Consider the following 15,798-nt stretch of genomic DNA (forward strand, 5'->3'; position numbering starts at 1 on the left):
TGTACGCTTTTTGGCATTATTTTTAGTATGTTTTTAGTATGTTCTAGTTAGTTTTTAGTATATTTTTATTAGTTTTTAGTTAAAATTCACTTTTCTGGACTTTACTATGAGTTTGTGTGTTTTTCTGTGATTTCAGGTATTTTCTGGCTGAAATTGAGGGACCTGAGCAAAAATCTGATTCAGAGACTAAAAAGGACTGCAGATGCTGTTGGATTCTGACCTCCCTGCACTCGAAGTGGATTTGCTGGAGCTACAGAAACCCAATTGGCGCGCTCTCAACGTCGTTGGAAAGTAGACATCCTGGGCTTTCCAGCAATATATGATAGTTCATACTTTGCCCAAGAATTGATGGCCCAAACTGGCGTTCAAAGTCACCATCAGAATTCCCAGCATTAAACGCCGGAACTGGCACAAGAATGGGAGTTAAACGCCCAAACTGGTACAAAAGCTGGCGTTTAACTCCAAGAGAAGTCTCTACACGAAAATGCTTCAATGCTCAGCCCAAGCACACACCAAGTGGGCCCGGAAGAGGATTTTTATGTCATTTACTCATCTCTGTAAACCCTAAGCTACTAGTTCTCTATAAGTAGGACCTTTTACTATTGTATTTTCATCTTGGTAGCTATCCTTGTTCTTATGCTATCTTAGATCATTGGGAGGCTGGCCTCACGGCTATGCCTAGACCTTGTTTTTATGTATTTTCAACGGTGGAGTTTCTACACACCATAGATTAAGGTGTGGAGCTCTGCTGTACCTCGAGTATTAATGCAATTACTATTGTTCTTCTAGTCTAACCTTGTCCGTGGTATTCCGAGTAGGATTCCGGTAATGAATGACTGTGACGTGCTTCAAACTTGCGAGGGCTGGGCGTTAGTGACAGATGCAAAAGAATCACTGGATTCTATTCTGGCCTGATTGAGAACCGACAGATGGATAGCCGTGCCGTGACAGGGTGCGTTGAACATTTCCACTGAGAGGATGGGAGGGAGCCACTGACAACGGTGAAACCCTTGCATACAGCTTGCCATGGAAAGGAGTAAGAAGGATTGGATGAAGACAGTAGGAAAGCGGAGAGACGGAAGGGACCAAGCATCTTCATACGCTTATCTGAAATTCCCACCAATGAATTACATAAGTATCTCTATCTTTATCTTTATGTTTTATTCATCATTCATAACCATTTGAGTTTGCCTAACTAAGATTTACAAGGTGACCATAGCTTGCTTCATACCAACAATCTCTGTGGGATCGACCCTTACTCGCGTAAGGTTTATTACTTGGACGACCCAGAACAATTGCTGGTTAGTTGTGCGAAGTTGTGTTTATGCCATGGTATTGAACACCAAGTTTTTGGATTCATCACCAGGGATTATTTGAGTTGTAGTGATCACAATTTCGTCCACCACGCGACCGCATCAGCGACGCGTCCGCGTCGCAAGGAGAGGGAGAAAATAAAAAATGAACAGAGAGTCACGCCGGAGCATGGCTGGAGGCGTGCCAGTGGCACAAAGTGTCCCACGGGACCGCGTCGTTGACGCATCCGCATCATATGGGAATCATGGCCTCCCACGCTACCGCGTGCCCCACGCGGCCGCGTGCCCTAATTTTCGACGTAAAAAGGGGTGCACAACGAAATATTGTGCGAGAGTGGTGCTGGAATGGTGCTGGACACACCAACCCTATCATGTGACCTCGTCGATGACGCATCCGCGTCATCCCTTCTGAAGCCCACTCACGCGATCGCATGCCCCACGCGATCGCGTCACCCCAAAATTTGGCAAATATATCAATTTGAACAGAGAGTTGTGCAGGAGCGAGGCTGTACTCGCGCCAGAAGCATAACATGGGTCACGCAACCGCGTGACCGACGCGATCGCGTCAGCTAAATTAAAGCGCAAACACGCGAACGCATGCGCCCACGCGGCCGCGTCACTTGCGCCGCACAGCTCAACCAAAATTGCCAAAATATCTTATCTTTCTCTCATCCAAATCCTAATTTTCCTTTTCCCTCCTTATTTCTTCCTTCTCCCTTCTTCCTTCTATCTCACCTTTCACTCTCTCTCTCACCTCTATTAACAAGGTTTTATTTTCTTTTTCCCTCCTTCCTTTTCTATCATTCTTCTTATTTACATGTTATTTTCTTTTCTTTTCTTTTTTTTCATTATCCATATTTTCTTTCTTCTTCTTTTCTTTTTACATGGTGCTAGAAATTTATTTGAGTCATCATTCCTCATTATATGCTTGTGGATTGTTGCAAATTATTTGGCAATTATATATTATTTTCTTTAAAGGGTTGCTTGCATGTTTGCTTTAATACTTTCTATACCTTATTTACCATGCATGCTATGTGTTTGTGAAAAAGCCCATATGGCATTATGCACTTCTCTATTATACTTCCTACTATTCAAAGCATGTTTTTCACAAATTCCCTTTACTATTTTATTAACTAAATTTAATTGCCAATACAAACGTGATAGTTTGTTACGAAGTGATGCTTGATCTATGCTACTCATGCCCTTGCCGGCATGCCAATAAATATCTTGCATCTACTTCCCTATCGTGCACTTATTCTATTCCCTTTCTTGATCTTTTCACATGTTCTCATGACCATGTGTTTATTTCATTCATCTTTACCGTGCACTGATTATCACTCACTCCATCCCTTTCCTTGCTTTAATTCTTTGGATTTAACTTACTTTCTCTTCCCTTTTCAGAATGGCCACCAAGAAAGGCAAAGAGAAAGCTACCCCTAAACCCACAGCAAGGAAAGGAACGAAGAGAGCATTAGTGGTAGAGCCTTCTTCAACTGCAGTCAAGCCCTCAACAAAAAGAATTAAAAGGATTATCAAGGTTGATGAAAAGGAGCGAGCCTTCCCAGCCAAGGACACTGCACAATTCCCAAATCGCTACTGTGAGCAGATGTTTCCTATTTTGGCAGCTCGAAATTACAACAATGAACACCTTCTTATCCTTCTGCCTCGTATCGCTGCATTTGTTGAGCCAAAATTGCACAAAGACATTGGGGATTCTTACAGAGACAGCCACGACAGGTTAATCTTTCTTAGGTTGTTGAGTTCTACTCCAACTTCCACCTGCCGACCCTGCAGTCTGTCTATTTACGCCAGAAGCAAGTCCCCATTACAGAAGAGGCCATACAGCAAGCCTTAGATCTCCCACCTTCTTCAGAAGGATTGGACGCCTTTCAGAAAGCCGCAATCAAGTGCCAGGCATACACCTTTGACTGGGACGCTGTTCTCAGAGTTATCGCTCGACCTGGCAGTAAATGGATCTTTGGATACCATCGTTCCCACCCTAAGGGAATCTTGGCTTCTGCACTCACCTTAGAGGCTCACGTATGGGCACAGATTATGTCCCATTACGTCTTCCCGAGTACTCATGAGTCCTCTTTCACAGCAGACATAGCCGTTATACTATGGTGCATCCTCACAGACCAACCTCTTAATTTACCGAGACATATCCGGAATGCTATGGAACATGTGCAAATTGCGGGCAACCTACCTTTCCCTGCATTGGTCTTTGATCTTATCTCAACAGCCAGAGTATCTTACAGAGCTAGAGACACCAAAGCCATTCTTCCACGGGATGATCAGTATGTCCCTAACAGGAGATATCTCAGGCCACAGCTTGCCACTACCAGCCAGTCCACAGAGGATGCTACAGCTCCTCCACCATCTACTAGTTAACTGCTACATCAAATACTGAAGCGGTTGGACCAACATGAAAAGAAAGCAAAGCTCCGAAAGCGCCGCAACCAACGCCGTTTCAAACACCTCAGAGAGCTTCTTAGAGGAGATTGCAGAGACTCAGACACCCCGGACTCCACTTCATTCACTAGCACATGGAGCCATGATGGCCCCAACTGTGGAGACACTGCCACCAGCCCACCATTGTTCCTGACAGATGACACCGAGGACGGTGCAAAGCCTTAAGTGTGGGGAGGTCGGTCAGTACCTGACTTCTGGAGGTAATTTCTCTTCCCTAGCACCAATAAATTAGGATATTTTAGTTAGATTTTCTTTCTTTTATAGAATAGGTTAGTTGCATGCATGTTCTACTTGATTGAAAAGACAATAGGTTTCTTCTGAAAAGCTATCTTTGGAACAAAATTTCACTAATTTTAATCAAAACTCTTATGTTAAAATTGCTTGAAGTTGTATTTGGAACATGATTTTTGAGCTAAAGAACACACAACCTATGAAAATTTGAGCCTTTATGCATGGTTACATTATTTAACCATAATTATTTTATTCTTGTGTGTTTACTTCTCTATGATTGTAATCTATATTTTGTTTCATCCTATATGTCCAATATTTATTATGTTTGTATGCTTGCATATGATTGAGGCCATTATTTGTTTAAATTCACTTATCCAAATTAAGCCTACCCTTTTTAATTACCTTTGTTAACCACTTTAAGCCTTTAAATCCCATTTGTTCTATGTTTTACCACATTACTAGCCTTAAGCGGAAAAACAATTGTATATCCCAAATTGAATCTTTGGTTAGCTTAAGATAGAATTATGTATGCTAGTTAAGTATGGGAAATTGTGAGAACAAAAGTTATTAAGGAAATGTGTCATGATAATACAATGGGAATTTGGATACCTACTCATGTGAAACTATAAGAATTAAAAATCTATGTGCATTGATAAATAAAAAAATCATTAAATAAATAAGCGGACAAAATTACCCCAATGCTGAATTGAGAATTCAAAGATCAATGCACATATGATAAAAAAATAAAAAAAAATTTGATACATGAGTATGGAATGTAAAAGGGAATTCTGGGTAGCTAGGTATGAATTCTAAGACTATATAAAATATGTAGGTTGGGTTAAAGCTTGGGTTAATTAAAGATTCAATTTATAAGCTCACTTAACCATATATGTATCCCTACCCTTACCTTGACCCCATTACAACCTTGAAAAGACCTCATGATGTTTGCATTGGTATATTAACTGTTGTTGATTGGTTAGGAGAAGAACAAAAGTTAGAGAGCATGATTAGAGAAGGATAGAGTGATTACCCTATACACTAGAGAGATTAGAGCATACATACATCATCAGTGAGGGTTCAATGCTTGAATTTCCATGTTCCCTGCTTTCATGAGCTATCTTCTTGCATTTTTATCTGTCTTACTATATAATGGTAGAATTAGTGGAATTTGGTTTGTAATTGTTTTGAAGAGCTTATTTGCTTTTGATCAAGTGGGCAAGATGATGCACGAAAAATTCGTCTCGTAACAAATTTCCTTCGGCAAGTGTACCGAGTTGTCGTCAAGTAAAAACTCACTATAGAGTGAGGTCGAATCCCACAGAGATTGATTGATTAAGCAACTTTAATTAGAGGAATGTCCTAGTTGAGTGAATCAGAATTTGATTTGAGATTTGCAGAAAATTAAATAGCGGAAAAGTAAATAGCAGAAAAAGTAAATGCTAGAAATAAAGAGCTGAATGTAAATGGCATAAAGTAAATTGCAGAATCTTAAATGGGAATGGGGGAAATGCTCATAAAAGTAAATGGCAGAAATTAAAGAGAATGGGTAAGATCAGAACTGGGGAGTTCATTGGGCTTAGGAGATGTTGCATTCTCCGGATCAAATTCATTTTCATCTCTTTCTCAATCAATGCATTCATTGATCTCCTTGGCAATCTTAAGTGATCGAATTCCAATTCCTTGGTAATCCAATCTCTCAAATCTTGATCAATAGCCAATTCCTTGGTCAATTGCTCATGAGAAAAGATGAAGTATGGGCACTGATTATACCACATGCATTCCCAAATCAAGTATTAGTAGGATTATAGTCACATATCCATCCAAACCCAATTTGGTCTAGCATGAGAGAGCATTTCTAGCATGATCTCTTCATTCCTCTTCCAAGGTTCCGAAGAGATCCAAGTATGAATAGCTTCTTTTCCAAGATAACTACCCAATTGGATGAAGATTGAAAGCTTTCTAGTAAAATCAAGAGAAAAGATAGAAGAGGAAGAATGAAAACTAATATTGATCCATCAAATTGCAGCAGAGCTCCCTAACCCAATGAAAGGGGTTTAGTTGTTCATAGCTATGGAAAATGAAAACAAAGATGGAGAATACATCCTGAAAGTAAAACTAGAAGTTGCAGAGAAAGTAAAATACAGAGAGTAGTTATATGCCCAAGGCTCCCTAAAGTTTTCCCAAAAAACCCCCAATCTAATTCAAAGCTACTCCTATATATACTACTCTTCTGATCCTCTAGTTATCTCTTAAAGTCTTGGGTATGGGCCTCTGGATCTTGAGTTTGAAGCAGTTATCCTCTTTATTGGGCTTAGCTTTGCTTGCAGAGAGAAAATGTGAATTAGGCAGGGACTTTGGCTTAGGACGTTAGTGGTGTCAACGTTAAGTGAAAGTGTGGGTTCAAGAACGTTAGTGACAATCACCTTTTTCACTAACATTCCTAACCCAAGTATGATCACGTTAACTTTAACGTTAGTGGCACTAACGTGACCACTAACGTTGCCTCTTGGTCCTTCGCACACGTTATTGGGACCTACCTTTCCCAATAACATGGAGAGTCACCCCTTCTCCCTTCGTTAGAATCCATGTTAACTAGGTTAACGTGGCTTCTAACGTAGTAATGCCAATCCTTCGAGAACGTTAGTGACACTTACCTTTGTCACTAACGTTCCAATGTGCCCCTACTTCCCACGTTAGAGTCCATGTTAACTAGGTTAACGTGGCTTCTAACGTAGTAATGCTAGCCATCTCCAACGTTAGTGACAAAGGTGAGTGTCACTAACATCGGCTCATTATCTCTTTATCCACGTTAGCTTCCACGTTAACTAAGTTAACGTGGGAGTTAACGTTGCTTATGGTGGCTTGTGGTGGTTCACCCCAACGTTAGTGACAAAGGTAAGTGTCACTAACTTTGGCGATCACTTGCTTTCTCCACGTTAGCTTCCACGTTAACTAAGTTAACGTGGGAGTTAACGTGGCTCATTGTGGCTCGGCCAACGTTAGTAACAAAGGTTAGTGTCACTAATGTTGGCATCTCTTTTGCTTTCCAACGTTAGAGTCCATGTTAACTAAGTTAACGTGGCAACTAACGTGGCCACTCATGAGCTTCGTCCAACGTTAATGACAAAAGAGAGTGTCACTAACGTTGGCCTTGTTTCTTCTTCCACATTAGAATTCACGTTAACTTAGTTAATGTGACTCTCAACGTGGGCTATGATGGCTTCGAGGGCGTTATTGGCGATTACCTTTCTCATTAACGTTGCAAGCTAGCTCCCATTCCATGTTAGAGGTCACGTTAGTTAGACTAACGTGGCTGCTAACGTGGTTCTTCTTTGCTTCCTTTGTCCTGAAATTAAGCAACAAAGTCCATCAAAGTTCTAGTCCAAGTCATGAGTCATGCATCATCCAATTTGTCATATAATTCATGAAAAATTCTCATGAAATCATGTAAAGTGCACAATGTAAGCTTGAATCAAGATGTAAATGAATATCCACCCAAAACTAGTTTATTTCTTAAGAAAATGCATGAAACTACCCTAAAAATAGTAAAGAAAGGTCAGTGAAACTGGCCAAAATGCCCTGGCATCACAACACCAAACTTAAAGCTTGCTTGTCCCTAAGCAAGTACTGGAACAAGAGAATGATAAATGGAATTCCAAGAGAAATGAGTTATTCTTGTGGAAGTCATGTCCCTGGTTTTATGGTGGTTTCATGCATAGCAACTTAGGTTCATTTCTTCACTGGCTTCCAGACCTTTATCATGTCCTAGAATACTCACTTGATTGCATCCCATGAGACTTTTATTCATTGATCCTTTTGTTGTCATTTCAGGGCTTATTTGTGTTCTTAGGCTAAGTGCTCTGTAAGGGGGCAATTCTTTAGAATAAGCTTTCAGCCAACACTCCCGAACCAGTTGGTTCAAGGTGCTAGGTGTTGAAACACCCCTAAGGACTTACTTCCTCAAGTCTCTCCCCCATACATACACACCACAGGCACATGGTTTGTTTATTTTCTTTCCTTGAGGTCTTGGTGTCCAGCACCTCTTTGGGCTACTAAATGTTCTGTAGTAAAGATTGCTCTTGATAGTGGACTTTCAGCTGATAATCCCGGGTTAGTTAACCCAAGTTACCAGGTGATAAAGTACCCCTGAGAGCTTAGTAATCCAAGCAGATCCTTGGTACAAGAACACCACAGACACATCCCTCAAGACTCAACCCCTTGGTGCCTAGCACTTTTTCTTTAATTTTGATTAACCCACTAACTATTTGAGATTTTGTCTCAACTAACTGCACTCAATTCTCAAGAGTGCTGCTATTTGTTCCTTGTGATTGTTTGTATGTCACAGGTAAGAGGAGAAATTTCTCACTTCTCCGAGCAAGACGAACGAACTCTCAGGAGGTTGAGAAGAGAAGTTCGAGGAAAGGCTGTTGTCGGGAAAGAAAAAATCTCTGAGGAAAAAGAGTATCACGACATGAAACCACAACTCATTACACTAGTCAAGAACAATTGTTCCTATGGCGGAAATCAATTGGAGGATCCTAAACAGCACCTATCCACTTTTCTGAGGACTTGTGGTACTGTCAAACCCGATGGTGAAAATCATGATACTTATAAGCTCTTGTTATTTTCCTTCTCACTGGGGGATAAAGTGCTGCTAAACAATCCACGAAGGTGTCTCTACAGCTGCTTGATCACTATATTGTGACTGGGATCCTTCCATAGGAACTTATAGAGGTCATCAAAGAGGAAACCGGAAGGAAGTTCACAGTAAAGAAAGATAAGCTAAGGCACTGTGATCTTTAGTCTCCATAATCACAGAATGGAAGATGTCAAGCTAATGACAATAAAGAAGCGCTTGTTGGGAGGCAACCCAACCGGAGGTAACTCTCTCTAGCTTTACGGTTTCAATAAGAAAGTTAAGTAGATTTATCTGTATTGCGAGGAGCTAAGTTTGGTGTTGCACACCAAAGTAATAAAAGGGTGAATGTTGAATGCTAAGTTTGGTGTTTCACCAAATATTTTATAATATATTCTACCCTCAACATAACCAGTTATCAGCTCCAAACGATCAGAGAAAACCACTTAACAATTGTTTAAGTTCTAGCTCATAGTTTACTCTTCTAGTTTATGGTATGTTTTCTTACTGAAAGCATATGTGGTTCTCTGCATATGTACAAACTGCTGCATAAGGCAAGGAACTAAGTTTGGTGTTCACACACTAATCTAAGTTTAGAAGCCTACAAACATTTATGCCTGCTAACCATTCTAGAGTGCTTGGGGAACAAGCAACTTTCAAAGTTTATTGTAGGCAATCACTTGAATCTAAGGAAGGATTAAGCACCATCAACCAAAGAGATAAATAGGGATGCAAAGATCAACAATGGTGCTGAGAAGGAGTGAAGCAAGTAAACTCCAAAAGGTTGTATTGTTAAGTGATTGTCTTATATTCAAAACTGCTATGATTGAAAGTGATATTGTACCCCTGTTCAGTATAATTTCCTTGTAGTTCAATAACTAAGATGTTTGGTATATCATAGCACCATACACTTGAAAATTGCTTGCACTTAAGGATTGGAAAAATATAAATAGAAAACATTTCTTTGAAGAGAAAGATTGAGGAATCAAAAATTCATCTTAAGGTAAGCAAAAGATTAAGGGAAGTGGTGGTTCTGGTTGTATGAATGTGTATTGAGGTTGCATGTTTGTGAAAACCTGCATGGGAGCTCATAGGCAGGAAATAGAGTTCAAAGAAGTATTGTGGAGATTCTCAAACATCTTTTGATCCAAGAAGTAGCAAAAGAAAACAAAAGAAAAGAAAAATAAAAAGAACATGGCCCAAGGCTCTGAGCATCAATTACTAGGCAAAAAAAAAAAAGAAACAAGAACTCAAAGAGTTACTAGCCCAGTAAATGCTTGTGGTCGAATTGTGTCAAAGAGAGAGGCTTGAGCAAGTAAATCCTCAGGGGTGCTTTAACACCTAATACCTTAAAACCAACTGGTTTTGAAGTATTGATTGAAAGCTTATCTAAAGAGCCGTTTTGAGACAGGACACTTAGAGTCAAGACCGAAACACATAAACTATAAGCTGTTTCAAGGTGATTATCTATAAAGAGATCTCCACGGTATCATTTGGGTGAAATTCCTAAGACCTAAGACTTTCAAGATGTGGGGACTAGTAAACACTAAAGCCCTTGCATAAACATATGATTCAGAGTTCACTCCACTGTCAATTAATCACTTCACTCACAGAGCATTATACATCATTCTTCAATCTACTCTAAACTGAAAGAATTTTTAAAGCATAATTCTTTTCTTGCTTGGGGACAAGCAAGCTTTAAGTTTGGTGTTGTGATGACAGGTCATCTTAGCCTAGTTTCACTAGTCTTTTTCTTTTGTTTTCAATAGATTTTATGCACTTTCTTGAGCCATAAGTAAGCCAATTGGGTAGAATTTCATGTTTCCTTTGATTCAATCAACCATGGATAAATTGATGCATTTTCATGAGATTTTGTGCTATAATTGTCATGTATTATGAAAGAGAAACAATCTCATGATTTGGAGCATAGCTTTGATGCTTTTGATTGATTGATGATAGGCGAAAAAGCTTTGAAGAAGGTTGAAGAAAGGGAGGATAGCAAAAAAGCAAAAAGAGGAATTCAAGTTTGAGCTCAAGTTTGCCTCAAACTTGAACTCAAACTTGAGGAAGAGCAAAATTTCATCCAGGGAGGCCAAAAGCTTGCGCCAACGTTTGCCTCAAACTTGAGGTCAAACGTTGGCCACATCCCAGCAAGGAAAATCAACCCTGGAGCAAGCAAAGTTTGCGCCAATGTTTGCCTCAAACTTGAGGTCAAACGTTGGTGCCATTTTAGCAGGGAAGAGCACTCTGTTTGAAGCCTTGGTCAAGCCAACGTTTGCGCCAACGTTTGCCTCAAACGTTGGCCAAAAGAGATGCAATGGAGGAGCCACATTTGAGCTCACGTTTGACCTCAAACGTTGAGCCAAACGTGGATGGCAGCACAAAGGGGCAATCTGCATAATAAAGTTTGAGTCAAAGTTTGCCTCAAACTTTGACTCAAACTTAAATGGTTCATGGCCCGGTTCACAAGTGGGTTTCTTCCCAACACCAAGAGCAATCAACAGAGGCTATTGTCAACCCAATTCCATCAAGACCAAAGGCCCAATTCAAGGCTTAATGATCATTTGAAGAGAGTGTATAAATAGCTTAGAATTTAAGTTTTCAGGGAGCTTTTTAGAATTTTTAGAGAGCCTTTCCTTTTAAGGTCTTTTCTTTTAGAGTTTTCGTAGTACTCACAGAGGGAGCTCACTTTGCATTTTTAGTTAGTTCCTGGGAAGGAGAATTGAATTCTCTTCTTCTGGGTTGTTTTTGTTTTCTTTTCTACACACTTTGTTTGAGTCTTAGGTGTTGAGAATTGAAGAAATTCTGTTTCAATCTCACCTTGAGATCGCCCTGTTTGATTTACTGCACTCTTTGAGAAATTGATATTTGAATTCCTTTAATCCACTGCTTGATCTTTAATTCTCTTGCAATTGTTTTTAGAATTTGGATCTAGGAAGGCATTGAGATCTAGACTTAGTTATCTAGTCTCTTGAGTCCTGAGATCTGGAATTTTCATTTTAAACTTCACTGTTTAATTGCTACACCAAGCTGATTTTCATTTTCGTTTAAGATCTGGTTTAATTGAATCCATCTTCTACTCTTCCGTTTGTTGAATTTTACTTTCCTTGTTTAATTTCTGCAATCCCACATCCCTAACCCATTTAAGTTTCTGCAATTTACATTTCTTGCAATTTAAGTTTCTGCAGTTTACATTACTTGCACTTTAAGATTCAGTTCTTTTTCCTTTTGTTATCTTTAATTTCCTGCAATTCACCCCCTCCATTTTACATTTCATGCAATTTAGCTTCTGTCAATCACAAATCACACAACTCAACTTCTATTTGCTTGACTAAATCAACCACTAAGTTAAAATTACTCAATCCTTCAATCGCTGTGGGATCGACCTCACTCCCATGAGTTTTATTACTTGATGCGACCCGGTACACTTGCCGGTGAGTTTTGTGTCAGATCGTTTTCCGCACATCACCCTCTAGTCACTTACACCAATCCCTTTTAATTAAGTGGGTTACAACTTGTGAACAGACATAGCATTCCAACTTGTTTGACTTTCCCTTACCTAGTAAGAGATAACTAAACAGGATAACCTTTAATTATCAATCAATCTAGAGAGTAATCCAACAATAATGGGGCTTCCAACTAATCAACTCCCAGTCAAGGCTTTTATTTACATTATTCAAATTCTCCAATTTTATTTCCTATTTACTCAACACAAACCTTTTTGAAAACATATGATTAATAAAATAGCACACTTTTCTGCAACTCGTTGGGAGACGACCTGGGATCCATACTCCCAGTATTTTAATTTCAAATTTCTGTGACACCTTTCTAAATTGATAAGTGGATTTCTGGCGAGTTAAGAACTATACTTGCAACATATATATTTTAATAATTTTTAATTCGCCAATTCCTACTCGCATCAACGCCCTTCTTCATTAACATCCCTGGCGTGCCACGCCTTCGAGGCCAAATGGCACTCCCATGGTCTTTTAATACCCATGTAGCCTGGCGTGCCACGCCTTCGAGCCAAAGTGGCATGCCCTGGCCTTTGTCCTCTTCTTCTTGCCTCTGAAAACATGAACTACCGTTGGACGCCCAGGGTCTCGCGTGCCACGCCCTCGCTGCATGCTTGATCCAACTCTCTATAAAGTTGAACTAGCGTGGCACGCCCAAGGTCTGGCGTGCCACGCCCTTTGTAAGCACTTGATTCCTCTGTTTGGCATGCCACGCCACGAACTCAAGTGGCACGCCCCAATGGCTTTTGCTTCCTAAATGACACTAGTGTGCCATGCCTGAGGTTCAAGAGGCATGCCGCAAGTGAAGAATAGTGGATGGCGTGCCACGCCTTCGACACCAAGTGTAATGCTAGTATTTACAAAAATATTAACTATAACTAATTATAATAAAAGTTGTACAAAAATAACTATAATAATTATAATAAAAGTTGTACAAAAATATTAACCGACTTAAACTTAAAGTATTTACAAAAATTCATTTAATCATTCCTAATAAGTTAATCTCTAAGAGCTCAATTTAATAAAATAAACTGTAATTTAATCACAATACATTAAATTAAATTATATAATACTTCTATTACTGAATTTTAGTTTCAGATTATATGAAATAACCAATTATAAAATTACACAAGAGTTATAATTAACTTAACTGAAAATATTAATAAAACTAATTTAATTATTCTTAATTAATTTATAAAATAAGATATCAAATTAATAAAATAAATCATAACCTTTTAAGAATAAAGGTTACTTAAATTAAATTATACAATTCTTTCTTATTTTTCAATTACTAAAGTTATACAAAATATTCTATTATAATAAGATTATGTAAGAATATTAATTGATTCAAAATAAAACTATCTCTGAATCTATTTATTTATTTCTAATAGAATAATTTCTAAAATTATAAAGTTTAAACTTAATAAAATAAAATCACAATTTATTTATAATTATATTTTCAAAAATGCGGGACGTTACATTCTATCCAACTTACAAAAATTTTTGCCCTCAAAAATTGATATAAGATGAAGAAAAGATTTATATTCACATCCCCTTTCTGAATATTTTAAAGATACTAAGGAAATCATATCACATAAACATAGAAGAAAATATACTAGGTAATACAAGAGTTGATAAAATAACTTAACACAAGATAAATTTTGAAATCCAAAATCAAATAGGCACAATATTCGTTTAGAACTTTTAACAAGCATGAGCACTTCCTCTCGTCATCTCGAAACTCCACAAGTCCTTATAACTCTGTATACTGACCAGATTTACTTTTCGTACGCACAAATTGCGTCCCTATGAACTAGCGCATATAAGGAATATGAAACATGAGAAGAGAAAGACAAACGGCACGAAAGGTTTATGCGAGAAATTGGAAGAATACTCAAGTTCGCAATTGTACAAGATGGTATTTCGCAAGGATTTGAAGGAATACGTGAGATCATCAACAAACAGGGATATATATAAGCAATGAAATGGAGCATAAAGGGAGTTAATTCAAAGCTTAGAAAGAAATTTTGAATCGAACAATTTCAATATGAACATCGTTAAGGAAGATAGTACAACAATTTTAAACAACTTCAATTTCGAAATAGAGGGAATTAGTTTATCTTTTTCAAAAGAAAATATTTAAATCCAACATTTTCCAAAAGTACTAAACTAAGTATAAATAATGTTATACCGATCTAATTTCAAATCAAAACAAATCTTGTGAAGTTTGTAAATTAAAGCTTGTTTGGCACTAAGGGCAAAATATTTTCTTTAAAATTCCTGGAGGATACTTCAGTATATAATTAGGTATTAAAATAAAGTTATAGTAAAGTTGGAAGAAAATCAACTTATATTCAAAGAATAAATTCTGAAATAAAATTTTCTATAAATCAATAAAAAATAAGTGGTATATCACAAATAAACAAGATTGAACTATATAAAGAAGTTTCAAAGTTTATATAAGAAAGTCTAGGCTGAATTAAAAACAATCCCATCAAAATTTAAGCAAGGGTTGTGGATACAGCCAAATAAGAAAAGATTTAAATTGAAATTTTTCTCGAAGAGAATCTGAAATAAGTACTCAAGAAGGAAATTTTAAGAAATAGTATGCTACACCGAAATAATTCTGAATTCAGAGCGAGGAGCATAGAGTTTGTAAGGTAAGGATAAATATTTCAAAAGATTCAAACAACATCCAGATACAGAGTCAAGCAAGTACATGCATGAATAATAATGCAAGGTTAGCAAGAAAGAGATCAGAAACTAGAAATTCCAATACAATTAGTAGAGAAAGAGATAACGCTAAGCACGAATAAAAAGCATACGTCAAAACGGAACTAATCTCTAGAATTTAGTCTCTAATGTCCCCAAAACCTCGTGATTCGCGTTAACCTATCACTTCTATTTCGTCTATGATAACCCATTAGTGTTTTCATATACATAAATCATTAGTATTAAGTTGGCCAAGTTTGATACCATGAGGTATGCAACAGTAAACTAATAGCGTTAATCACTAGACAGTCATGCATACAAAACATAAACTCTTGTCATTAGAACAAGTTAGAAAGCATGACAGACACACAGAGTATATAATGAAACAAAGTCAGTCCACTCCCAAGGCTCTACAGGAAGGACTGCTCTGATACCATATTGTAACATCCCGTCCAGTAAAATACCTTGCTTAAGTCAGGGTATTTCTACTAGAAAGAACATTATGTAACCTTCTCTAGTATTAAATACTTAATTATCGAGCCTTTGTATCGAGTTCGCGTTTCAGTTTTTAGAAAATTCCAGAATATTTTGTTTTTATTTCATTACAGTCATAATTCAAACATTTACAAATAATAATAATCACATAAATATTATTGATAATAATCCTTATATAAAAGAAACCAAATGAAACTCAAATATAATATACCAAACCTACCCTTCTATATGAAATAGAATCTCAAGAGACAACAGTGAAGGGACTCTATGAAAGCATTTAAAACCATAAAGGAAGCCTACTAATCGCTCGCAGCTTCAAATTGCGTCTTCAAACCTGTGTCACTGAAAGGGTAGAAAATTTGGGGGTGAGAACCAAACCACATGTTCTCAGTAGAGGTCGAGAATGCCGTGAAAGTAAAGAATA

This window comes from Arachis duranensis, chromosome 6 (assembly GCF_000817695.3).
Source record: "Arachis duranensis cultivar V14167 chromosome 6, aradu.V14167.gnm2.J7QH, whole genome shotgun sequence".
NCBI classification, from domain to species: Eukaryota; Viridiplantae; Streptophyta; class Magnoliopsida; order Fabales; family Fabaceae; genus Arachis; species Arachis duranensis.